This window comes from Vipera berus (genome assembly GCF_964194415.1).
Source record: "Vipera berus genome assembly, chromosome: 1".
NCBI classification, from domain to species: Eukaryota; Metazoa; Chordata; class Lepidosauria; order Squamata; family Viperidae; genus Vipera; species Vipera berus.
Window position 1 is genome coordinate 7,892,514 of NC_138202.1, and position 25,848 is coordinate 7,918,361.

At 46.2% G+C, this 25,848-nt stretch overlaps 1 pseudogene across 1 annotated transcript in view; it reads right to left on the minus strand.

The window, feature by feature from the left end:
* LOC308660548 (transducin-like enhancer protein 1) overlaps window positions 1-25,848 on the minus strand; it is a 70,027-nt pseudogene that overhangs the window by 4,847 nt on the left and 39,332 nt on the right. Inside the window, exons 8-12 of the transcript XR_014028809.1 lie at window positions 18,019-18,214; window positions 14,884-14,900; window positions 9,721-9,822; window positions 8,317-8,361; window positions 6,186-6,344 (exon numbers count right to left, since the gene is read on the minus strand). The product of XR_014028809.1 is annotated as a transducin-like enhancer protein 1 (transcript). The remainder of the gene's footprint in view (window positions 1-6,185; window positions 6,345-8,316; window positions 8,362-9,720; window positions 9,823-14,883; window positions 14,901-18,018; window positions 18,215-25,848) is intronic.

Sequence of the window (25,848 nt, forward strand, 5' to 3'; positions counted from 1 at the left end):
CATATTTGTAAAATGGTTCTGACCGTTTTTTCACTTTTGTGCAATACGGGTAGTCCTCGACTTAACGACCACAATTGGGCCTAACATTTCTGTGGCTAAGTGAAGCATTGGTTAAATGAGCTTTACCCCATTTTACGACCTTCCTTCCCACAGTTAGGTCGCAAAAGGGGATCCACATGTTCCCGGGGGACGCTGTAAGCGTCATAAATACTAGTCAGTTAGCAAGCTTCTGAAATTTGATCACGGGACCATCGGGATGCTTGCAATGGTAGTAAATGTGAAGGACAGTCGTAATTCGCTTTTTTCAGGGCTGCTGTAACTTCAAATGGTCACTAAACACTCACTAAGTATGAGTCAGGTGTCAAGCGTCTGAATTTTGATCGCATGCCGCAAGGGTGGTAAAGTGTGAAAAACAGTCCTAAGCCCCTTTTTTTCACTGCCATCGTAACTTTAAAGGGTCACTAATAAGCAGGCATATACATAGAATGAAGGCTACTGCTAAGCTTGTAAGCCACCCTGAGTCTTCGGAGAAGGGCGGGATATAAATGGAATTAAAAAAAAAATGAACCGTTGTTAAGTCGAGAACTGCCTCCAGTGGCCCATATACAAAAGCTGAGCTATCCCCAGAATGCATAAAAAAAGGAAATTACAGCTAGTCGTAAAGCATGGTGGATAAAAAAAAAAATCCAGGGGACGAAAATCATCAGCAAATGCTTGTAATTTATATGTTTCACCTTTTATTTGTAATCCTTTAATTTCTCAGACAGCACGTGAGTTGAAAAATTGCTATTGTATGTACAGAAAAAATGAATTTTTACACACACACACACACACACACACCCCTTTCCCAGCGTTAGGCTCTTCTCCAGTGAGTCCTTCCTTCTCATTAGGTGGCCAAAGGATTTGAGTTTCAACTTCAGGATCTGGCCTTCTAAAGAGCAGTCAGGGTTGATCTCCTCTAGGACCGACCGGTTTGATCGCCTTGCAGTCCAAGGGACTCGCAGGAGTCTTCTCCAGCACCAGAGTTCAAAGGCCTCAATTCTTTGGCACTCAGCCTTTCTTATGGTCCAACTTTCACAGCCATACATTGCAACTGGGAAGACCACAGCCTTGAGTATACACACTTTTGTTGACAGGGTGACGTCTCTGCTTTTTAGTGTGCTGTCTAGATTTGCCATGGAATATATATATATATGCAAATTATTCAAATTGCTAATAAAGAATTTGGGAGGCTGAGATGATCATTTCGAACTCTTTATGTTCTCATCAGTCAGTCATACCCTTTATCTGAGATTCGAACCTGGGCTGATTATATATTAGGCAGTGGTTTTAACTTCCTGAGCCACAGGCATTCCTGTTTTGGCCTGACTCAAGGCTTATCCACAGGATATAGTCAACTTATGACAGCTCATTATTTGTGCAAATTATATACACACACACACACACACATATATACATATATATGTATATATATAAAGGTAAAGGTAAAGGTTCCCCCGCACACGCGTGCTAGTCGTTTCCGACTCTAGGGGCTGGTGCTCATCTCCGTTTCAAAGCCGAAGAGCCAGCGCTTGTCCGAGGACGTCTCCGTGGTCATGTGGCCGACATGACTGGACGCCAAAGGCGCACGGAACGCTGTTACCTTCCCACTGTAGTGGTTCCTATTTTTCTACTTGCGTTTTTACGTGCTTTCGAACTGCTAGGTTGGCAGAAGCTGGGACGAGTAACAGGTGCTCACTCTGCTACGCGGCACCCGGGATTCGACCCGCCAAACTGCCGACCTTCCGATCGACAAGCTCAGCGTCCTAACCCACTGAGCCACCGCGTCCCTTCATGTATATATATATATATGTATGTATATATATGCATATATATATATGTATGTATATATATGTATATATATATGTGTGTGTATATATATGTGTGTGTGTATATATATGTGTGTGTGTATATATATGTGTGTGTGTATATATATATATATGTGTATATATATATATATATATATATATACACACACACACACACACACACACACACACACATACATATAAAAACAAACCCAGGGGATGAAAAACAGACAGTAAAATCCGAGTTGTTGCAAAAAAAAAAAGAAAAAAAAAGAAAAAAAAGGAAGTGGGAAGTGGGGGGGGGGGAAGAAAAGAACAAAACAGGGACCTTCGTAAAAAAAAAACACGCCAGAATTTGGCGTTCTTACCGCAGCAAAGCTTCAGGTTTGGAAGAATGACAGGCCTTTCCAGGCATCTGGCCAGAGAGTGGGGGGGTAGGAGGGGAATGGCCAGGAGGGTTGCTGGTGTGTGTGTGTGTGTGTGTGTGTGTGTGTGAGAAATACAACATTTCTTCAATCCAGCAACCGGCTTCCCCAAACTTCCCTGCAGCTGTCCGGGCCCTGCCGTTGCCAAAATCCGGGTCTGGAAAACCTCCAGGGCCCCAAAAGGGATGCCTCTCTCCAGCCCTGGTGTTAGCAGAGGGATTCTGGCAAGCCCACATCCTTCCTCTTTGCAAGCCACGGAAGGATGATGGCGCACACGAAGCGGCTGCCGCTTCTCTCCTCCTTGCAGCACGGGCTGTCCTCGACTTACAACGATTCGTTTAGTGACCGTCCAAAGTTACTGGGGGAAAAAGTGACTTAGGACCGTTTTTCACAGTTACGACCCCACGGTCATGGGATCAAAATTCAGACACTAGGCGATTGGTTCATATTTACGACCGTCGCGGTGTCCCTGGGTCACGAGATCCCCTTTGGAGACCGTCGGACCAGCCAAGTCAACGGGGAAGCCAGGTTCACTTAACCACCGGATGACTAATTGTCAACTGCAGTGATTCGTTTAACAAAACTCTCTTAATAAATGTCTCACTGAACAACAGACATTTTGGGCTCCGCTGTGGTCGTAAGTCGAGGACTAGCTGTACTGCTACTGCTAAGCTTGTAAGCCGCCCTGAGTCTTCGGAGAAGGGCGGGATATAAATGGAATTAAAATAAAATAAAATAAAAATACTTGGTGAACACTCTGTGGCTGACCCCTTGCTCCCGCCCTCCAGGTCTTAGAACGCTCGGCCTGGCCAATAGGAACTATCCAGGCTGCTTGGCCACACCCACTGCCCAGGACTGCAGTAGAGCTCACTCAACTTATGACCACAGCTGGGATCAGAATTTCCATCGCTGCATAAAGCAAGTCATCACAGGACAGGAGCCAATTTTACGAGCCTTTTTACTGCAGTTGTTGAGTGAGTCATGTGGTTGTAGTTGTAGCAGTACTGTAATAGTAGTTGTAGTAGAAATAAATAAGAAAGAAAGAAAGAAAGAAAGAAAGAAAGAAAGAAAGAAAGAAAGAAAGAAAGAAAGAAAGAAAGAAAGGAAGGAAGGAAGGAAGGAAGGAAGGAAGGAAGGAAGGAAGGAAGGAAGGAAGGAAGGAAGAAAGTTGGAAGGGACCTTAGAGGTCATCTAGTCTAGCCCCCTGCTCAGGCAGGAAACCCTATACCATTTCAGACAAATGGCTGTCAAGTCTCTTCTTAAAAACTTCCAGTGTTGGAGCATTCACCACCTCTGGAGGCAGGTGGTTCCACTGGTTAATTGTTCTCACTGTCAGAAAAATTCTCCTTGCTTCTCTCTTTGGTTACTTTTCATCCGTTGCTTCTTGTCCTGCCTTCAGACGCTTTGCAGAATAGCTTGACTTCCTCTTCTTTGGGGCAGCCCCTGAGATACTGGAACGCTTCTATCATGTCCCCCCTCGTCCTTCTCTTCATTAAAGCAGACATACCCAATTCCTGCCACCGTTCTTCGTATGTTTTACCCTCCAGTCCCCTGATCCTCCTTGTTGCTCTTCTCTGCTCTCTTTCTAAAGTCTCAACCTCTTTTTTACATCGCGGTGACCAAAACTGGATGCCGTATTCCAAGCGTGGCCTTACCAAGGCATTGTAAAGTGGTCGTTAAGTGAATCACAAGGTCGTTAAGAGAATCCAGCTCTCCCAATTGACTTTGCTTATTGGAAATCGGCTGGGGAGGTTGCCAGGGGTGATCACGTGACCTCAAGACACACCAATTGTTGTGAACATCAGCTGGATGCCAAGCGCCCGAATTGTGATCATGTAACTAACTGCAGGGTGACCTCCCAGGATAGGTCATAAATTACTTTTTCTGAGGCTGTTGTCACTCTAAACCAGACATGTCAAACTCGCGATGTCACGTGACGTCGCGCAATGTATCGGGACGGTTTTCCCAATGCCAAGCAATGGGATGAGCGCAGCTTCCGCATGACGCATGCTCTAAACCACCATTAAATGAATGGTTGTGAGAGAGGGTTAACTGCATGGCTTGGGGGGGGGGCTCTAGGTATTTTTGCTTTTTGGACCCCTCCCTCCAAAAAAGCAATAGGATTAAAAATGATATTGCATAGGGTTTTCAATAGTTCTTGTTTTTACTGAGAAACAAGAAACAGTACACAATATGTGTATTATCTTGCAATCATCCACCGTTGCTAATTAATTATGAGGTCAGTTACTAACTTTTACACTAGATTGTTGATTTGATGCTGAAGCTGAGTCCATTCCCCGCACCTGGGTTGTTGTTTTTTCCATTAAAAGCCAGCAAAATGAATGTTGCAGTAAAAGTACAAAATACGTAACCTCTACTTCATTTTTACTAACAGGGGGGGAAAATTAAAAATGTTTTGTGGGCTCTTAAGTACTGTGCTTGTTGTGCCTAATGGATAAATTGGTCTGGTCACCAGCTGGCTGGTTTGATGGCTTCACTTGTGCCTAGAATAGTGTTTCTCAACCCTGGCAACTCTAAAACCTGTGAACTTAAACTCCCAGAATTCCCCAGCCAGCATGCTGGCTGGGGAATTCTGGGAGTTGAAGTCCACTTATCTGAAAGTGGCTAAGTTTGAAAAACAGTGATCTAATGGAGGATTAGTGGAAAGCCATCTTCTCCAATTGGAAACCGTGATCACCCTAGACCAGGTGTCCCAAACCCCAGTACCGGGCCGCAGCATGCCAGCAACCGGTCCGCACAAACAAGCAAAGCCCCATCCGTGGGATGCAGGCAACACACAAAACCACACACCCTCCAGTCTGCAGAAAAACCTCTCTCCATGTAACCGGTCCCTGGTGCCCAAAAGGTTGGGGACCTCTGCCCAGCCTAGACCAGGGGTAGGCAACCTCGGCTCTTTTATGACTCATGGACTTCAACTCCCAGAATTCCTGAGTTATGCTGACTCAGGAATTCTGGGAGTTGAAGTCCATGAGTCATAAAAGAGCCGAGGTTGCCTACCCCTGGCTTTGACCAAGCCAAGTCTAAAAACACTAGAGAATTTCTTGGCACTCAGATAAATTGGCCATCAACAGACACATAGAGATAAACAACATCTATGCACCATTCAAAAGAGGCCATCAACCAGCCAAAGAGGAAAAATGAAAAGACCAAAACACCAGAAATCAACACCCAGATAAGCAGGGATTAACTCCAAGGTTAACACCAGACCAACAACTGCTTAATCAAGGAACTGCCAAGAACTACCAAGACTGACAGGACAAGCCACTAGAACAGGGGTCTGCAAACTTGGCCCTTTTATGACTTGTGGACTTCAACTCCTAGAATTCCTCAGCCAAGCTGGCTGGCTGAGGAATTCTGGGAGTTGAAGTCCACAAGTCATAAAAGGGCCAAGTTTGAAGATCCCTGCACTAGAATACAAAATGAGAGTAAACGCCATCCACTACTAGACTGATGATGTTACCTTGCTGGGTCATGAAACGTCTGCAAGAAAAACAAGCAGTTTTTCCTTCCTCCTCCTCCTCTTCTCCACCAGTCTATATACATCCCATTCCCTTCCAACACTGATGGCGTTACCAAGTTTGGTAATGAAACATCTTCCAGTAAAACATTCAAACTCAAGAGAGCACCAAGATTGCCGCCCCTTCTCCAAGCTGGCCCCCCCCTCCCCAGACGTGAATCCTGCCCTTCCAACCTTCCCAGGCAGCAAGGGCTTCTGGGAATTGTAGTCCCACAATATTTGGCAGGCACTGGGCATGAATGAAGACCAATATCAAACAGGGATGCTATTGCACGGTGTGGGAGAACAGCCCCCACTGTTGGCGTAGCTGTCTGGGGAGGATGGAAGTTGTAGTCCACCCCCACACTTGCACACCCAGGAACCCTCATGACATACTGTGGTCAGCTCCTTGGTGGGACGAGTCGGGGAAGCACTGCTGGAAGACGCCATGGATGTGGGGCTGTGGTGGCCCAACTCTTTCCGGTGCAAAGTAGCTTTGTCAACCCCATTTTCTCGGGAGGAGAAGGACTGGACGCTGTGGGGGGAAGAAGGATCCTGTGGTGGGGAAGAGGAAAGACAGGTTAGGCCAGGGGTAGGGAACCTTGGCCCTTTTATGACTCGTGGACTTCAACTCCCAGAATTCCTGAGCCAGCCATGCTGAGGGGAAAGGGAGAGGTTTCCAAGCTGAGCCATGCTGGCTCAGGAATTCTGGGAGTTGAAGTCCACGAATCATAGAGATGCCAAGGTTGGCCTAGCCCAGGGGTAGGCAACCTTGGCTCTTTTATGACTCGTGGACTTGCAACTCCCAGAATTCCTGAGCCAGCCATGCTGAGGGGAAAGGGAGAGGTTTTCAAGCTGAGCCATGCTGGCTCAGGAATTCTGGGAGTTTAAGTCCACGAGTCATCAAAGAGCCAAGTTTGCCTACCCCTGGATTAGGCTTTCATCTTCCTCATCTCCCTGTTTTTTGCCCTTTCTCCCCTCATGTTTATTATTTTTCAGTGTTTTTCAACCTGGGCTACTTGAACCCCTGTGGACTTCAACTCCCAGAATGCCTCAGCCCAGCAGGGAATTTTGGGAGTTGGAAGTTCTCAGGCTTTCCAGCGGCCTAGTTTGGAAAAAACAAACAAAAAAACACTGATTTATTTATTTATCCTGATTCACTACTGTATCTTTGAATTCTGAGTTTTTTCTCAAACCTCCAGGTGTCAGACACAGGGCTCTCCCCTGGTGCCCCCAACAACAATTCTGCGAGGTAGGTTAGGCTGAGACTGAATGGACTGCCCCAATGTCACCCATTGAACCCCCAGCCTTGGTGATCTCTTTCAGCCTAACTCACCCCTCAGGTCACGGCTGTGGGGCCAAGGGGAAAGAGGAAAGTTACACAGGTAGTCCTCGACTTGCGACCACAATGGAGCACAAAATTTCTGTGGCAAAGTGAGACATTTGTTAAGTGGGTATTGCCCTGTTTGACGGCTTTTCTTGCCGCAATTGTTAAGTGAATCACTGCAGCGGTTAAGTTAGCAACACGGGTTGTTAAATGAATCTGCCTTCCCCCTTGACTTTGTCTGAAGGTCACAAAAGGGGATCACGTGAGCCCTGGACACTGCAACCGTCATAAGCATGAGTCAGTTGCTGAGCATCTGAATTTTGATCAGGTGACCACGGGGATGCTGCAACAGTCGTAAATGTGAAAAAAAGCTCAAAAGTAACTTTTCCCAGTGCCGTTGTAACTTTGAACAGTTGCGAAATGAACTGTTGTAAGTCGAGGACTACTTGTATGTCTTATATAGCAGGGGCCTTCAAACGTGGCCCTTTTATGACTTGTGGACCTCAACTCCCAGCGTGCCTGGCTGAGGAATTCTGGGAGTTGAAGTTCACAAGTCATAAGAGGGCCACGTTTGAAGACCCCTGTATATAGGATATAAAAGAATGCATATAAATCCAATAAATAAATGAATACATTTCAGGTGGCAGAGGAGGAATTTGGCAATAGATCCTTGAAGCGAGTGTTTTTTCAGACTTGGCCCTTTTATGACTTGTGGACTTCAACTCCCAAAGTTCCCCAGCCAGCGTGCCTAGCTGAGGAATTCTGGGAGCTGAAGCCCACAAGCAAGGGTCTTCAAACTTGGCCCTTTTATGACTTGTGGACTTCAACTCCCAGAATTCCCCAGCCAGCATGCCTAGGTGAGGAATTCTGGGAGTTGAAGTCCACAAGTAAGGGTCTTCAAACTTGGCCCTTTTATGACTTGTGGACTTCAACTCCCAGAATTCCCCAGCCAGTGTGCCTGGCTGGGAAATTCTGGGAGTTGAAGTCCACATATCTTACAACTTCAAGAAATGCTCCTTTAAGCCATTCATTGTTGCTTCAATATATACTCCACCCTTCCAGTTCCTCCTAAATTAACTAGTCTACAACCCCGGGTGCCAGAAGCCACCCCCCCACTAGCTTCATTGCTCTTTAAAGCATTTTTAGAACTTAAACCCCACCCCACCCCTGTGGCCAGGATATATACTAAGTAAGACCAACCTCATCCACCACCAGGTTATCTTCACTTTTCTCCCCGTCGCTACCCTGAAAGAGATCAAAAGGGGGGGGGAATGGACAGAAAAAGAGATTTATTTCTCAGTGACATCCGCGAGGGGGGGGATGTAAAGTGATAAGGGGACATTTGGGTCATCGGAACAGGAGTCGCAGTTGAAGGCCGCAACCTGCAGAAGAACAAGAAAAATTTCATACGGGTAGTCCTCAACATATGACCACAGTTGGGATAGTAATGTCCGTGGCCAGGCCGTATGGTCGTTACGGGAGTCACGCCTGGTTTTTAATCTCTTTTGCCAGGGTTGTTAAGTGAAACACATCGGTTGTGAAGTGAATCACATGGTCGTTGAGGAAATCACCGGTTATTAAGTGAATCATACGGTCGTTAAATGGATCTGGCCTCCCCCACTGTCTTGGCTCGTTGGATGATGTCTGGGAAGGTTGACAATGGCGATCGTATGAACCTGGGACACTGCAGCCACATCATGAGCATATAGTAAATATTCAATGGTAATTAATTAATTAATTAATTAATTAATTAATTAATTAAATGGTGTTAAATATACGCAGGTTGCCGACTGCTAACATTTTGATCATGTGACCACGGGGTTGCTGCAACAGTCTTAAGTATGAAAACTTAGGTCATAAGTCACTTTTTTCCCCCACGGCTGTTGTAACTTCGGTCATTAAACCAAGTAGTTGTAAGTCAAGAACTACCTGTCCAATATTTTACAGGTGGTCCTCGACTTAAAACATTTCATTTAGTGGCCATTCAAAGTTATGACAACACTGGAACAAATGGTAGGACCGTTTTTCATACTTATGACCCCTGCGTCGTCCCCATGATCATGTGATCAAAATTCAGACGCTTAGCAACTGACTCGTACTTACGACAGTGTTGTAAGTGATTCCCCCTTTGATGAACTTTTGACAAGCCAAGTCGATGGGGGAAGCCAGATTCACTTAACAACCATCTGACTAACTTAACAACTATAACAACAACAACAACAATAACAAAGTTGGAAGGGACCTTGGAGGTCATCTAGTCCAACCCCCTGCTCAGGCAGGAAACCCTATACCAATTCAGACAAAAGGCTGTCCAGTCTCTGCAGTGATTCACTTAACAACGATGGCAAGAAAGGTCATAAAATGGGGAAAACTCACTTAACAACCGTCTCAACGTAGCCTCAGAAATCTTGGGCTCAATTGTGGTCATAAGTGGAGGACTACCTGTATTTTCAGCTGGGCTATGACTTTCAGAAGGAAGGAAAAACACCCAGGTTTTTGTAGCAACGAGGACACAGACCGACTCCGTCACCCACTGGCAAAAAAAATATGGGGCGCCCAACCTTTGCCCTGAGGCCTGCTTGCTCAAAAAGGGAAGCCACTCACGTAATCTGTGCTGTATTCTTTTTCTGACTTCCTTTTTTTGCTACTGTTCAAGTAATCCGAAATGGCTCGCATCCTTTCTCCGTTCGACAGCACTAAATTGCTCTGCAGAAGAGAAAGCCGAAGAAGGAGGGACGTAAGCTTTGGGGACTCTTTCACGCTGAGACGGAAGGAGAAAGAGATCTAATAAATCTCTAAAGCGAAGCTGGCGGAGAAAAGATCAGAGAAAGAATTTGAGGACTTTGCCATCAATTCGGTACAGATTTACACCTTGCAATAGAATAGAAGAACAGTCGGGAGAGAGACCTTGGAGGTCTTCTAGTCCAACCCCCTGCTTAGGCAGGAAACCCTATACCTATACCAATCACTTCAATAGGAGCCAGCCGTGTGCTGCAGCTGCCAAAAAAGCCAACACAGTGCAAGGCTGCATTAACAGAGGGAAAGAATCAAGATCAAGTGAAGTACTAATACCACTTTACAAGGCCTTGGTAAGGCCACACCTGGAATACTGCATCCAGTTTTGGTCACCACGATGTAAAAAAGATGTTGAGACTCTAGAAAGAGTACAGAGAAAAGCAACAAAGATGATTGGGGGACTGGAGGATAAAACATATAGGGAACGGTTGCTGGAATTGGGTATGTCTAGTTTAATGAAGAGAAGGGTGAGGGGGGACATGATAGCAGTCTTCCAATATCTCAGGGGCTACCACAAAGAAGAGGGAGTCAAGCTACTCTCCAAAGCACCTGAAAGCAGGACAAGAAGCAATGGATGGAAACTAACCAAGGAGAGAAGCAACCTAGAACTAAGGAGAAACTTCCTGACAGTGAGGACAATTAACCAGTGGAACAACCTGCCTCCAGAAGCTGTGAATGCTCCCACACTGGAAGTCTTTAAGAAGAGACTGGACAGCCATTTGCCTGAAATGGTATAGGGTTTCCTGCCTGAGCAGGGGGTTGGACTAGATGACCTCCAAGGTCCCTTCCAACTTCTTCTTCTTCTTCTTGCTATTATTATTATTATATCCAATGTCCAATCTCTTCTTAAAAACGTCCGGCGTTGGGCTATAATTTCTTTTCATGTGAAGACTGATGCAAAGAATGAGTTAAGCGGCTCTGCTTTTTCCCTGCTGCCTGTTACTTCCTTGCCATCTTCTCTTTTTTAGTGGACCTAGTCTCCTTGACTTCTTTCTTGTTAATATGTTGGAAGAACCTTTTTTTTTAAAAAAAAAATTGTCCTTGATTTCTGTTGCAAAGTCTTCGTTTCATTCTGAGCCTTTGCTTTCCTGACTTCATCTTTGCATGTTCTAGCTGTCTGCTGACAATCGGCCTTAAGTGATGTGTCCCTCTTTTCTATATTTTTTTTTTATACTTGCCCTTTTCGTCTTTCAGTTTGTCACAGAGAGCTTTGTGCAGCCATGCTGGTTTCCTCTGGAATTCCCGGTTTCTCTTTTTCAGTGGCATTGTGCTGGACTGGGCTTTTATGATCACACTCCTCAAGCGTTTCCCACACTTCTTGAGTCGTTTTCCCCTTTAGGACTTTCGTCCATGGAATCTTTCCTAGGTTTTCTCCGAGTTTGTTAAAATCAGCTCTTTTGAAGTTTTAAGACTCTGGTTGAATTATTTTCTGTTGTGTTTGCGTTACTGAATTTCAGCATAACAATTGACACTTTCACCCAAGGTTCCGGCAACTTCAAACTCCCTCGATCGCTTCTTCTCGATTAGCAAGGATTATCCAGTATGGCTTCACTTCTACTTCACCTCCTCTACCTTTTGGGTGATAAAGTTGGCGGCTAGGTTGGTTAATAATCTGTTTGATCTCCCGCTTGCTGCAGAGTTTCTCTCCCAGTTGATATCTGAGTAGTTGAAGTCTCCCATTACTACTGTGGTATGCTTCCTACATGCATTTGTTAACTGGTTGGCACAGAGTTTATCTATTTCTTCTGATTAGAATAGAATAGAGCTGGAAGGGACCTCGGAGGTCTTCTAGTCCAGCCCCCTGCTCAAGCAGGAGAACCTATACCGTCTCAGACAGATGAATGTCTAGTCTCTTCTTTAAAAATCTCCAGTGATGGAGCGCCCACCATTTCTGGTGGCAAGCTGTTCCACTGGTTGATTGTCCTCACTGTCAGGAAGTTTCTCCTTAGTTCCGGGTTGCTTCTCTCTTTGATCAGCTTCCAACCACTGGTTGGGTGGTCTGTAAGATATACCTATGGCAATGTCGCTTTTTTTTTCCTTTTCTCTTTTGTATTGACCCATATACATTCTGGAGGGATTTTATCTTTGATCACGTGCATTTCGGTAGATATGTGGTGTTCTCTTACATATTGCTAAGCACATTGATTTGTGCTTCTTAGATTGTAAGCCGCCCTGAGTCTTCGGAGAAGGGCGGGATATAAATGGGATTAATATATATATAAAAAGGTAAAGGTTCCCCCGCACATGCGTGCTAGTCGTTTCCGACTCTAGGGGCCGGTGCTCATCTCCGTTTCATAGCCGAAGAGCCAGCGCTTGTCCGAGGACATCTCCGTGGTCATGTGGCCGGCATGACTAGACGCCAAAGGCGCACGGAACGCTGTTACCTTCCCACCGTAGTGGTCCCTATTTTTCTACTTGCATTTTTACGTGCTTTCGAACTGCTAGGTGGGCAGAAGCTGGGACGAGTAACAGGCGCTCACTCTGTTACGCGGCACTCGGGATTCGACCCGCCAAACTGCCGACCTTCTGATCGACAAGCTCAGCGTCCTAACCCACTGAGCCACCGCATCCCTTTAATATATATATATATATATATATATATATATATATATAGTGCAACTCCCCCTCCTTTTTGGAGATCTATTTCTTTGGAACAATTTGTAACCATCTATCAGTCCATTCCATGCATGGTTTCGTCCCACCAGGCTTCTGTTATGCCAACTATGTCAAACCCTAGCCCTTGGGTACTAGTGCTTCTAGTTTACCCTGTTTGTTCCCCAAGCTTTGAGCGCTGGTATATAAGCATTGAAGACCTTTATGCGTGTTTGTGGGTCTGTTTCCTGCATCTCCCGATTGTGGTTGAAGTCCGCAAGTCTTGAAGTAGTTACCGAGGTCGGAGACCCCTGCTCTTCAGCATGAGGCGGGATGGACTTGATGATCTTTATTATTCCCTTCAGCTTTACAGTTCCGAGACAGGGAGTTGGCAGCTGTCTCAGAATAATGACCAGCAGTGGTTGGCTGGGGAATTCTGGGAGTTGGAAGTGTCAGAGCAAAAACATCCACATTTTAAAAGTTGCCGAGGTTGGGAAATAATGATTTCATTATGGCTCAGTTCCCAGCTAATTGTGGGTCAGCAGGCACATCCCACATTTCAACAGCTGTGTTTTTGTTAATCTACACTTACTGTGCGGAGTGAATTGCTCCACTGAGCAAGCAGGGTAAAGGTACAATTCTAGATTTACTTGCTTGGGAACCAGTGGCTTCAGGAGTGCATGGGACTGGATGTGTGTGTGTGTGTGTGTGTGTGTGTGTGTGTGTGTGTGTGTTTCAATACAATCTGTAAACTTTTGAAAGGTCTGTTTAAACTTTAAAGCTTCTCCCACACGAGTCACTTTTGGCATAAAAGGGCTGACTGGCAGGAAATGCACACCCTAGCACATCTCTGCACAATTTGGGTGTTGTATATGTAATATAGCAGGGAAAACAAAACGGAGGGGGGGAGGGAGGGAGGGAGGGAGGAAGGATATTCACACCCAGGGCGCAGGATCAAAAGCAAAATTAAGGAGTGAAAGGAAGTAGAAGAAAAAGGAAGGGATTGGATGAAGAAGGAAATGGAAGGGAGGGAAGGGAAGGGAAGGGAAAGGAAAGGAAAGGAAAGGAAAGGAAAGGAAAGGAAAGGAAAGGAAAGGAAAGGAAAGGAAAGGAAAGGAAAGGAAAGGAAAGGAAAGGAAAGGAAAGGAAAGGAAAGGAAAGGAGGGGAGGGGAGGGGAGGGGAGGGGAGGGGAGGGGCAGGGAAGAGGAAGGAAAAAGGAAAGGAGAGAAGGGGGAGGGGAGGGAAGAAGAAGTGAAGAGGAAAGGGTGAAGGGAAAGCAAGGGGGAGGGGGAGGGAAGGGAGGGGAAAAAAGATTTTATTTATTTAATTTATTACGTTTATATACTGCCCATCACGCTATCAAGCCAATCTTGGGCGGCTTACGACAAAACAGACAGCTTTTTTTTTTTTTTTTGCAAGGGCAGCCTCAAATCCCTTTCGAAAGAAAAAAGGCCCCCGTTTCCATCAATGAAGTTGTAAAAAGAAAGAGAGAGAGAGAGAGAGAGAGAAAGAGAGAGAGAGAAAGAGAAAGAGAGAGAGAGAGAGAGAGAGAGGGAGGTTGGCATTATTTCATTCACGAAATGGATTCTTCTTCTTCTTCTTTTTTTTGAAAGGCTGCAGAGGAGAGTTCAGGGCCTCCAATAAAATGAAGTGCAAGAACGGAGCACCTACAACAGACTGTTGACAGACCCTCGAAGACCCCTCTGCAGCAGTCAAGCCAAGGTTCCTCCTGGTTTACTTGCCGCGCCGGGGAGAGGCAAATGACAAACACATTAGGACGGGCAAACGCCGCCCCCCCCCCAAAAAAAAGTGCGCCTGAATGGGTGTGAGCAGGAGGCCGCTTCCGCGCAACGTGCCGGTAAGTCCTGGACTTACGACCACGACGGTCGCAAGCAGTGATGGTCGTAAAATGGGTAGATCCCAGGACCAAGCCGATTTTATGAACTTTCTTTCTTTCTTTTTGGCAGAGGTCATTACGCAAGCAATAATGCGGTCGTTAAGTGAAATGATGATTTTCTACGGGCAACATTCTTGGTCCTTATTCCTTGATTGCCTCCAATTATTTGCATTCAGGGCCAAAAAAAAAAAAACCCCACCCTTGGCAAATTTCAAATTGCCAGATATTTGTGCCAGCCAGCTTCTTGGCCATTATTCCTTGGATGCCTTGTGCAAACACCACTCTACTTACACCATCATAACAGCTTTCGTCAAAAAAAAAATAAAAATAAAAAAAATAAAAACTCCACAGGAGATAAACAGCCTTTTCCTATTCTCTTTGGTTCACAGGCTCTCTTCCCTGTTGGGGGCTAGGAGAAACAACTGGGGGGAGGGTGCAGAGAAAGAAAGGGTTGTGGGGGGTGGGAAGCAAAGAGACTTACGGGTCCGGGGTCTCTCTCTGTCGCCATGGCAACACGGAACAGCAACAAGGCAAGAAGAGATGAGTTTTAGTATCAAAACAGAAGGACGCCTGCAACTGTATGCAACCCCCCACCCCACCCCCTCCACAACAGTACAAAATGTGAAAATTAAATTATCACGGAGTTGTATTTCTCTGCCTCTTTAATTGGAGGAGGAGGAGGAGGAGGAAGAGGAAGGGGGGGTTCAAAGACATTTGGAAAAGAGGATGCCTCTCCAAAATTGAGGCTCCCCCCCCCCCGTTCTCATTCCTTGTTGAAGTTGCACCGCTAAAATTATCCATATTGGGGGCTGACATTCGTCTAGGGCCAGCAATAAGTGGCAGCGGGCTGATTATTTTTTTTTATTTTAATTCCATTTATATCCCGCCCTTCTCCGAAGACTCAGGGCGGCTTACAAGCTTAGCAGTAGCCTTCATTCTATGTATATGCCTGCTTATTAGGGCTTTCATACACCCCCCAAGCGGCATTATTACAAAGTCAGCTTAATTGCCCCCAACAATCTGGGACTTTGAATTTTTCTCTCCTCGGCTGCCGACATAGGTAAAGTTTTGCAGTTGATCCTCTAAGACAGGGGTCCCCAACCCCATGTCTGTGGACCGGTACCGGGCGGCAGAATGCCCGGCAACTGGTTCGCACAAGCAAGCAAAGCCCCATCCGTGGGATGCAGGCAGCACACAAAACCACGCACTCTCCGGTCCATGGGGGAAAAAAATTCTCCACGGAACTGGTCTGTGGTGCCCAAAAGGCTGGGGACCTCTGATCTAAGAAATACAGGTAGTCCTCAACTTACGACTTGGAAATTTTGTTGCTATGCGGTGCAGCCGGGAAGGGAAGCACCAGGGGATTGTATCTGAGTTTATGAGCTTTTTTTTTTTTGGTGTTGAGTAAAGTTATGATTATTATTTACCGTATTTATTTTTTGGCTGTTAAGTGTAGTTAAACAAATCACTGGTTGTTAAGTGAGACATCACGTGATCGTGATTTCCAGGCTTCCCTGTCCACTTTCCTATTGGCTTTGCTTCCTGGAAGCCATCTGGGAAGGTCACGAAAGACGCGATCCCCGGATGATGCAACTTTCCTAAGTGTTGATCATATGTCACTTTTTGTCAGCACCTTTATAATTTCAGAAGGTTTTTAAAGGATTAGTCGCAAATCGAGGACTATCTGTAGCTATGTCGCAAGTTGTTCATTAATAAACTATCTAAAGGTAAAGGTTCCCCCGCACATGTGTGCTAGTCGTTTCCGACTCTAGGGGCCGGTGCTCATCTCCGCTTCAAAGCCGAAGAGCCAGCGCTTGTCCGAGGACGAGACGTGGTCATGTGGCCGGCGTGACTAGCCGCCAAAGGCGCACGGAACGCTGTTACCTTCCCACCGGAGTGGTCCCTATTTTTCTACTTGCATTTTTACGTGCTTTCGAACTGCTAGGTTGGCAGAAGCTGGGACGAGTAACAGGCGCTCACTCTGTTATGCGGCACTCGGGATTCGACCTGCCAAACTGCCGACCTTCCGATCGACAAGCTCAGCGTCTTAACCCACTGAGCCACCGCGTCCCTTACGAATAAACTATCTAGCATAAGCTAAATCAGAGCTGTCCAATCTTGGCAACTTTAAGGCTTGGGGAGTGGACTGGGACATGGCTGGCTGAGGAATTCTGGGAATTGAAGTCCCCAAGTCTTAAAGTTGGACAGCCCGGAGCTAAATACACTGAATGAAATAAATAAAAGAGCTAGTAATAGCAAATTCACCAGGCTAACTGCTCTATATTTATACTTTTTTTTTTTACTTACGGTTGACTTTCTTTCCTAATACTCCATTTCTAAATCTTGGTTGGGACCCTCAGAATTCCCACCTTATAAAAAAGCTCATTTCATGGGAATGGCAATCTCAATGCAAATGAACAAATATATTTTGTAAGATCTGTGCGTTCTTTCAAAACCACTCAAAACACCAGTATTTCTCCAACCTAGGAACTTGAAGGTATGCAGACTACAACATCCAGAATTCCCAAACCAGCATGCTGTTTTTTTCCAAGATCAAAATGAGTTAGTTACTTGTTGGGAAAATCGTTTTAAACTAGACATTCAATGTTTCTGCATATTGCAATGAAAACCCACAAGTTACAGCCAATGTTTCTCAAACAGGGCAACTTTTAAGACTTCAACTCCCAGAATTCCCTAGGGAGCATTTGGGGACTTCAACTGCCAGAATTCTCTAGCCATCATTTGTGGAATTCAACTCCCAGAATTCCCCAGTGAGCATTTGTGAACTTTCAACTCCAGAATTCCTTAGCCAGCATTTGTGGACTGCAACTCCCAGAATTCCAAGATGTGAAATCTATGAATGTTGGCTGGGGAATTTTGGAATTTGAAGTCCACAAATGCTCACTAGGGAATTCTGGAGTTGAAAGTTCACAAATGTTCATTGGGGAATTCTGGGAGTTAAATTCCACAAATGATGGCTAGGGGATTCTGGGAGTTGAAGTCCACAAATGCTTGTTGAGTAATTCTGGGAGTTGAAGTCCACAAACGGTGGTAGGGAATTCGGTAGCTGAAGTCCACAAATGCACATTGAGGAATTCTTGTAGTTGAAGTCCAAAAATGCTGAATGGGAAATTCTGGGAGCGAATTCCACAAATGCTCACTAGGGAATTCTGGGAGTTGAAGTCCACAAATGATTACTAGGGAATTCTGGGAGTTGAAGTCCACAAATACTCGTTGAGGAATTCTGGGAGTTGGGAGTCCAAAAATGCTGGCTGGGGACTTCTGGGCGTTGAAGTCCACACACCTTAAAGTTACCATAGTTGAGAAATCCTGCTAGACCAGGGGTAGAGGCAAGCTTGGCTCTTTTATGACTCATGGACTTCAACTCCCAGAATTCCTGAGTCAGCATGGCTGGTTCAGGAATTCTGGGTGTTGAAGTCCACAAGTCATAAAAGAGCCAAGGTTGCCTACCCCATGCTAGACCCAGCTTCCCACCCTTCCCTACCCTCCCATTTAGGCAAATTTGATCAACTAGGAGGACCTTTCACAGCTCCCTGTCAAAGCAAAACAGAGGGAACCTACTCTTGCAGAACCAAGGCGATCTGGAGAAACCTACCTCGGTTATCGGCGTCGAGAAGCCCTCGGTCATCCTTGGCGACCAGGTGAGCTTGCGTCCCCAGTGCTCCCGACAGCGCCAGCAGCCCAGAAGCGCTACCGAGGCTAGCCAAGCTGGCGGACTGGACGCCAGAAGGGTGGGGGGTCAACGGGATGGGGGGCGCGTGGTGGGAGAGGTGTTGAGCTTGGAGCTGATGCTGAGGAGACAGAAAGAAACCGAAGAGCCTCAGGGTCAACCGCTTCCGTTTTACCGTTTTAAGGAAGCCTTTAAAAAAGCAAACCTGCATTTTCATGCGCTGGTGTTTAAAGGATTGCCTTTAGAATTAATTAATTAATTAATCAATTAATCAATCAATCATCCATCCTGCCTTTTAAGTACTTTGTAAGTAGCTCAAAGTCAACCAACCAAGGGCCCAAATTTTGATCCCGTGACTCTGGGGGATGCTATGACGGTTGTTAAGTGTGAGGGCTGGTTGTAAGTCCCTTTCTTTGGTGCTGTGATAAGGTCGTACAGTTGCTAAAAAAACGGTCGTAAGTCAAGGACTGCCTGTCGCTCTGTGGCACATTAAAAAGGTAAAGGTTCGCCCGCACATGCGTGCTAGTCGTTTCCGACTCTAGGGGCTCATCTCCGTTTCAAAGCCGAAGAGCCAGCGCTTGTCCGAGGACGTCTCCGTGGTCACGTGGCCGGCATGACTAGACGCCACAGGCGCACGGAACGCTGTTACCTTCCCACCGGAGTGGTCCCTATTTTTCTACTTGCATTTCTACGTGCTTTCGAACTGCTAGGTTGGCAGAAGCTGGGACGAGTAACAGGCGCTCACTCTGCTACGCGGCACTCGGGATTCGACCCGCCAAACTGCCGACCTTCTGATCGACAAGCTCAGCGTCCTAACCCACTGAGCCACCGCGTCCCTTATCTGTGGCACATTAGAACCTTATTAATCATATATACGTATTTTTAAAAGTTGGAAGAAAACGGTTTGAGGGGAACGTACGCATTTAAAAAAAGCACACCAGGTAGTCCTCGTTTAGCAACGGCCTCTTCTGGTGACGGATCAGAGTTAACAGCAGGGATGAAAACAAGTTGATACAGGCAATCCTCCACGTACGACCACAACTGAGCCCCAAATTTCCGTTGTTAAGTGGGGAGTTCATGGGGAGTTTTGCTCCCTTTTACGACCTTTCTTACCGCAGCTGTTCAGTGAATCGCTGCAGTTAAGTTAGTAAGCCGGTTGTGAAGTGACTCTGGCTTCCCCCATTGACTTTGTTTGTCAGAAGGTCGCCAGAGGGGGGTCACGTGACCCCGGGACGCTGCGACCGTCGTAAATGTGAGTCATTTGCCAAGCGTCTGCGTTTTGATCACATGACCATGGGGGAGGCTGCAAAGGTTGTAAGTCTGAAAAACGATCCCAAGTCAACTTTTCACAATGGCATTGAGAATAGTGACCGGTTTTGGTCACCACGATGTAAAAAAGATGTTGAGACTCTAGAAAGAGTGCACAGAAGAGCAACAAAGATGATCAGGGGACTGGGGGCTAAAACGTACGAGGAACGGTTGCTGGAATTGGGTACGTCTAGTTTAATGAAGAGAAGGATTAGGAGTGACATGATAGCCGTCTTCCAGTATCTCAGGGGCTGCCCCAAAGAAGAGGGAGTCAAGCTGTTCTCCAAAGCGCCTGAAGGCAGGACAAGAAGCAACGGATGGAAACTAACCAAGGAGAGAAGCAACCTAGAACTAAGGAGAAATTTCCTGACAGTGAGAACAACTAACCAGTGGAACAGCGGTGAATGCTCCAACACTGGAAGTTTTTAAGAAGAGACTGGACAGCCATTTGTCTGAAATGGTATAGGGTTTCCTGCCTGAGTGGGGGGTTGGACTAGATGACCTCCAAGGTGCCTTCCAACTTTATTATGATTATTATTGTTGTTATTGTAACTCTGAACAGTTGTTAAATGAACTGCTGTAAGAGGAGGACTACCTATAATCAATCCTTGTATTTACGACCGTTGCAGGTTGATAAACGGAAGGAAAACGGAAGACAGTAAAGCTGGGTTTTTCATAGTATGCTTCACTTAATAGCTGAATTGCTGATCCCAATTCTGATCGCTAAATGAGGACTGTCTGTATCTGTACCGAGCTGATTAATACAGACCGTACAGAAGTTACACAATGCAAAAAGAGAAGAAAAAAATAATAATCTCAGGGCACACTAGAAAGAACCCCCTGGCACAATTAACTGCGTGTGTGCAGCACTGTGTGAAAAACACGGCTATAAAACAAGGGAGCCGTGTTTGAAGCCCAAGAGCCACAGCAAGGACTGGTTTTAATGCATTCCCTTTTATTGTTTGTATCATTATTGCCACATTAATTTTTATTAATTAGATATTAGCCACTCGGAGCCTTTGCAGATGGATGGAAAGCCGTGATTGGGGCGCAGAAAAACTAAGTAACAGATGTCAACCGCCTCTTCAAAGGATGATTATCTGAGCAAGGCCAGGTCCCCTGAGGTCTGCAGGATGGGGTTAAAAAAAAGGGGGGGGAATACAATTCGAGGTTTAAAGTTACCACAGATTCCCCCTCCCCCCCCCACACAAGGTATTTACGACCGGGTTCCGAAGTTGCACCGGCCCACCCGCCTTTCGTGGTCATGTGACCACATGGCAATTAACCCACATTTACAGTTTTGGGCAATACTGTAAACCCATAGCAAGTGATGGGTTCACCATGGATTCACTTAAATGTCCATGGCAATTCAGTTAATGGCCTTTGCAAAAAAAAAAAGGTAAAAAAAAATTGGCTGGGTCGTACGGTGGTCTGCTTTACGACTGTCATGAACCTCCAAGGTCCCTTCCAACTTATTATTATTATTATTATTAATGCAGAGGTCCCCAACCTTTTGGGCACCAAGGACCGGTTCTGTGGAGAGAGGTGTCAACGCTGTTAACATTGGATGTTTTTTGCTTTGACAACGGAGACGCAACCATTTTCTTAAGTTTTACTCTTTAAGAGTTACAGTTAGATGATGTTGGGGGGGCGAGGAATGTGGACGGGAGTTTAGCTAGACATAACAATACTGAACCTAGTGTGAGAGCCAAGGTTATTGAAATAAGAGATGATAAAGAATTGGCGGGCTGGAGAACTGGAGGGGAAGCCTGCATTTCAAACTAATTGGAGAATGTGATTTATGGCTGTTAATTGGAGGAGGGAATTGTGCTTTGATACTATGTGGGGGGGGGGGAGATTCAGTTTTTGGCTTCGATGATGCCATGCTACTCAAATAAAGATTCTTTAAGGTAAACAACGCCTCGAAGTTCTTGGAAGAGTTTCATCTGTCGGAACCACGACAAGAGGTTTTTCTGTGGACCAGAGAGTGCATGGTTTTGTGTGCTGCCTGCATCCCGCGGATGGGGTTTTGCTTGTTTGCGTGGACCGGTTGCTGGCATGCCGCGGCCCGGTACTGGGCCACGGACCAGGGGTTGGGGACCCCTGCCCTAATGGACAGGCTCCATCACAGTCTTGAGTCCACGACTTACCATCACAACTCAGCCCCCAATCTCTATGGCTAAGCAAGACAGTTAGGTGAATTTTGCCCCACTGTACGAACTTTCTGGCCACAGTTGTTAAGCGAATCCCTCCATTGGTTCAGGTAGTAAGGCGGTCGTTAACTGAAATCTGGCTTCCCCCGTTGACTTTTGTTTCTCAAAAGGTTGTCAAAGGTGACCAGGTGATGTTGCTATTGTCATAAATGGGAGCCGGTTGCCAAGTGTCTCAATTCTGATTGTGTGACCATGGGGAGGCTGTAATGGTCGTAAGTGTGAGAAACTAGTGTAAGTGTCACTTTTTTCAGTGCTGGTGTCATTCTGAATGGCCACTAAATGAATGGTTCCTAAGTCAAGGACTATCTGTCCTGTCCTCCAGGACCTGGAGAAATTGGACAGATGTTTTTCCTCCCTCTTGCTTGGAGCAGAGGCTCACCTCATTGATCAGACTGGAAGGATATGAGGGGGAAAAAAATGCAAGCAAGCATTTTCCACACAACACTGATCCTGGTGAGGAGGAGGAGTTGGAATCGGGACCTTCCAACGGGACGGCATGTCTCCCTTGAAGAGGCCAGGGGCTCAGGACGGTGCTGTCCCAGGCCACTCCGGCATTGGAGGAAATGGCCGACCGGATGGAAAGCTGCCTGCCTTCATGAACGCAAGGGAGGATCAGCTGCAGACAGGCAGTTGGCAACGAGACAACAGATCCCCTCTGACGAGGAACAGCTGCCTCCCCCACCTGATCCGAGGGCACAGAGAGTAGAGTGGAGGGAAGCTCGGAGGAGATCGGCCAGGCTGTTCGCAAGGAGGCTCCTGGCCCTCAAAAGGAACACCTGGCTCGGTGTGACGGCCCGATCGGATCCCGGGTCGGAGGAGAAGGAACCGGGACTATCCAAAGTGGATAGTACATTTTCCAGGAAAGTCTGGAGAGTCCGGGGGGGGGGGCAGAGGAAGATGGTGCCCCAGGCCCCTCTGGCATTAAGGCAAGTGCTCCACTGTACGGGGAGCTGCCTGACTTCATGAGCTGCAGAGAGACAGCAGCGGTGAGGAGAGACAACAGATCCCCTCTGATGAGGAACAGCTGCTTCTCCCATCCAATCCCAGGGCACAGAGAGCGGAGAGGAAGGGAACTCACAGAACTGTGAGGCTGCTTGCGAGGAGGCTGCCCATCCCTCTTGACAAGGAACACATGGCTCAGGGATGATTTAACTATCAATCAATCAGAACAGAGCTGGAAGGGACCTTGGAGGTCATCTAGTCCAGGGCTTTTCAACCTTTTCACTCATTGTACCACTTTTAGGATATGGCAACATCCGAGTACCACCAGTCGCCTAGCAAGGTGTCAAAAACTTGATGACCAAAAAAGAAAAGAAAAGAAAAGAAAAGAAAAAAGTGATGAAGTACAGGTAGTCCTCGACTTACAACAGTTCGCCTAGTGACTGTTCGAAGTTACAATGGCACTGAAAAAAGTGCCCCCCCCAAGCCACAGCCGAGCAAGACACCCGCCTGCCCACCCGGCGGTGCTCTTCCTCCTGTTCGAGGTTTTCATTGTTGTGAGCATTTCTGTTGAGGATTGGCAGCGCGGGGTGGGGTGGATATTTGGTTTTTATCCCCCCCCCACCGTCTGCTGGGTGATTGCAGCAGGTTTTGGTCACTTCACATGACCCTGGGACACTGTGACCATCATAAATATGAATCAGTTGCCAAGCATCTGAATGTAAATCACAAGACCCTGGAGATGCTGCAACATTCCAGCTGGTTGGCGCTTCCGCTGAGCCCTGACAGACCTGCAGCTCCAGCCGACTCTCACTCAGGCTTGTGCGGTGCTGCCACCAGTTCAGCTCATTCCCCTCCCCCGCTACCACTTTTCTAGGATGGTCACGTACCACCTGCCAGGTGCCAAAGTACCACAGGTGGTACCCGTACCACTGGTTGAAAAGCCCTGTTCTATTCCGACCCCTTGCTCAAGCAAGAGACCCTATACCATTTCAGACAAGTGACTGTCCAGTCTCTTCTTAAAAACCTCCAGTGATGGAGCACCCACAATTTCTGGAGGCAAAGCTGTTCCGCTGGTTAATTGTCCTCACAGTTAGGAAGTTTCTCAATTCCACATTGCTTTTCTCGTTGATTAGTTTCCATCCCTCGTTTCTTGTCCTGTATCCTGGTGCTTTGGAGAATAGCTTGACACCACCACCACCACCCCTCTTCTGTATGACAGCCCCTCAAATGGAAGACTGCTCTCAAAATGTAAGGTCCCTGGCCCTTACTTAAATTCGAGATACCATTAGAAGTCTAATCAGGCAACTCAAAATGGAGGCTTCTTGAGGAAAGAGTGCTTTAATTGATCACATAAAACAGCTGGGTGGCAAATAATCTGGAACACTGGGAGAATTACATCCAGAAGTGCCCCACCTTAGAAAGTTAGTTGCATGGCTTTATAAACTTTGTTAGCCCATGAAAATCAGGCAACAGAGCCATTATATCATAAGGAAGACATCAATCATTCCTGCATACTCCTTCAGTACTTCCCATCCATGTGCATGTTTTCCCACGCTTGCATGAAAATTTATCCCTGATGCAAATGCTGATTACAAAAGCAAGGTAGCAATAGTTAGGCTAAACAATTTCTCAACATCTTTTTTTGTAATGTGACCAAAACTGGATGCAGTATTCCAGGTGTGGCCTTACTAAGGATTTATAAAGCGGCACTAATACTTCATGTGATTTTGATTCTATGCCTCTGTTTATACAGCCAAGGATTGTATTAGCTTTTTTGGCTGTTGCCGCACACAGCTGGCTCATGTTTAAGTGATTATCCACTAGGACTCCGAGGTTCCTCTCACAGTTACTGTTTTTTGAGCCAGGGAATTTCTTAAATAATTCTGCTGGCAAAAAATCTTCACCTGGGGCTTTATTACTCTTTAGGCTTTTAATGATGGATTGTATCTCTTTTACCGAGACTGGAGGCCAAAGGGACGGAGTTCTAGTATTTACTAAGTCACTGCTTAAAAACGGTTTCTCTACAGATTCCGTAGAAGCAAACAGACATTGATAATAATTCTCCCAGTCCTCAGCTGGGATTGATATATCAAATGCAAATCTCCGTTCCTTTAGGACTCCTGCAACAGTGTGCCAGAATATTACTGACTTATGCCTTTTGGCAGCCAACTCGAGTTCTGGCTAGATTGAAGTGGCAAAACCTTTTTCCTTTAATTTTTATAATTTTTTTTCCATATTCCCTTCTTGTGTGCAACGTCTCAGCTTGTGTACGAGCAGTAGGATTCCTCTTAAGCTGCCGTATTTGACTCTAACTTCATTTTAAACGTGTATTTTATCCCAATTTCATTCTAAATTGCATTTTATTTCCGTTTTATTCTAAATTACGTTTTAACTGATTCCATTCTAAATGGTTTTTGCTGCATTTTAGTGTAACGTGTGTTTGGAACTCAGCAGCTTGATATGGACCATGGGCTAATAAATCAATAAAGAAAAGTTGTTGAGACAGGGGACGGTGCCTTTGTCAGAAACCACCATTTGTCTTGGCAAAACAAACCCTGGACTTTTGGAAACCTTGACTTCTCGACTGTTTTCAGCCTCTGGATTTGCAAACCTTGTTTTACGGACTCTTGACTCTGGATTGTGGCTTACGGAGCTTATTTTACAACCTCTGCAACGGGTTTGTGGACGCCTTTCTTCCTGTTTTGGGGGGCTCGATTCTGGTGACTGTCTACGGACATAGATTCTCAACCATCCAGATCACGGTTGTCCCAAAGGGGGTTTTTCAAAAGGCAACTGGAATTTCTTGGTTTTTCCTTGAAGACATTTCGCTTCTCATCCAAGAAGCTGCTTCAGCTCCGGCTGAACGAACTCAAGAAGCTTCTCGGGCGAGAAGTGAAATGTCTTCAAGGAAAAACTAAAAAAAGAAGAAAAAAAGCACCTTTGCGTTCTGGTGACTAGTGGACCCAGCTGGTGGGACTGTGTTACATTGACCGTGGATGGTTGTTTTGTTGGGGGGGGGGGGAAAGCAGGGTGGTTTACCGACACCCCGTCTATCGTGGTTTAGCAGTGCAATGAAAGACTTTATTGGTGCCTGCATCTTCCTACGTGACCTGGGTCAGAACACTCCCCATCTAATGCCTCTACAAGCCTCCCAGAAGCCTCTGATTGTTGTTGGGAGAAAAATAAAGGCCCAACAGAGACCCCACTTCCTCAGGGTCTTATGGAAGAACAGGGTAGAACAACGGCTAATGACCCTCTTTTACCGGTCTACCATAGAGAGTGTCCTCTCGTA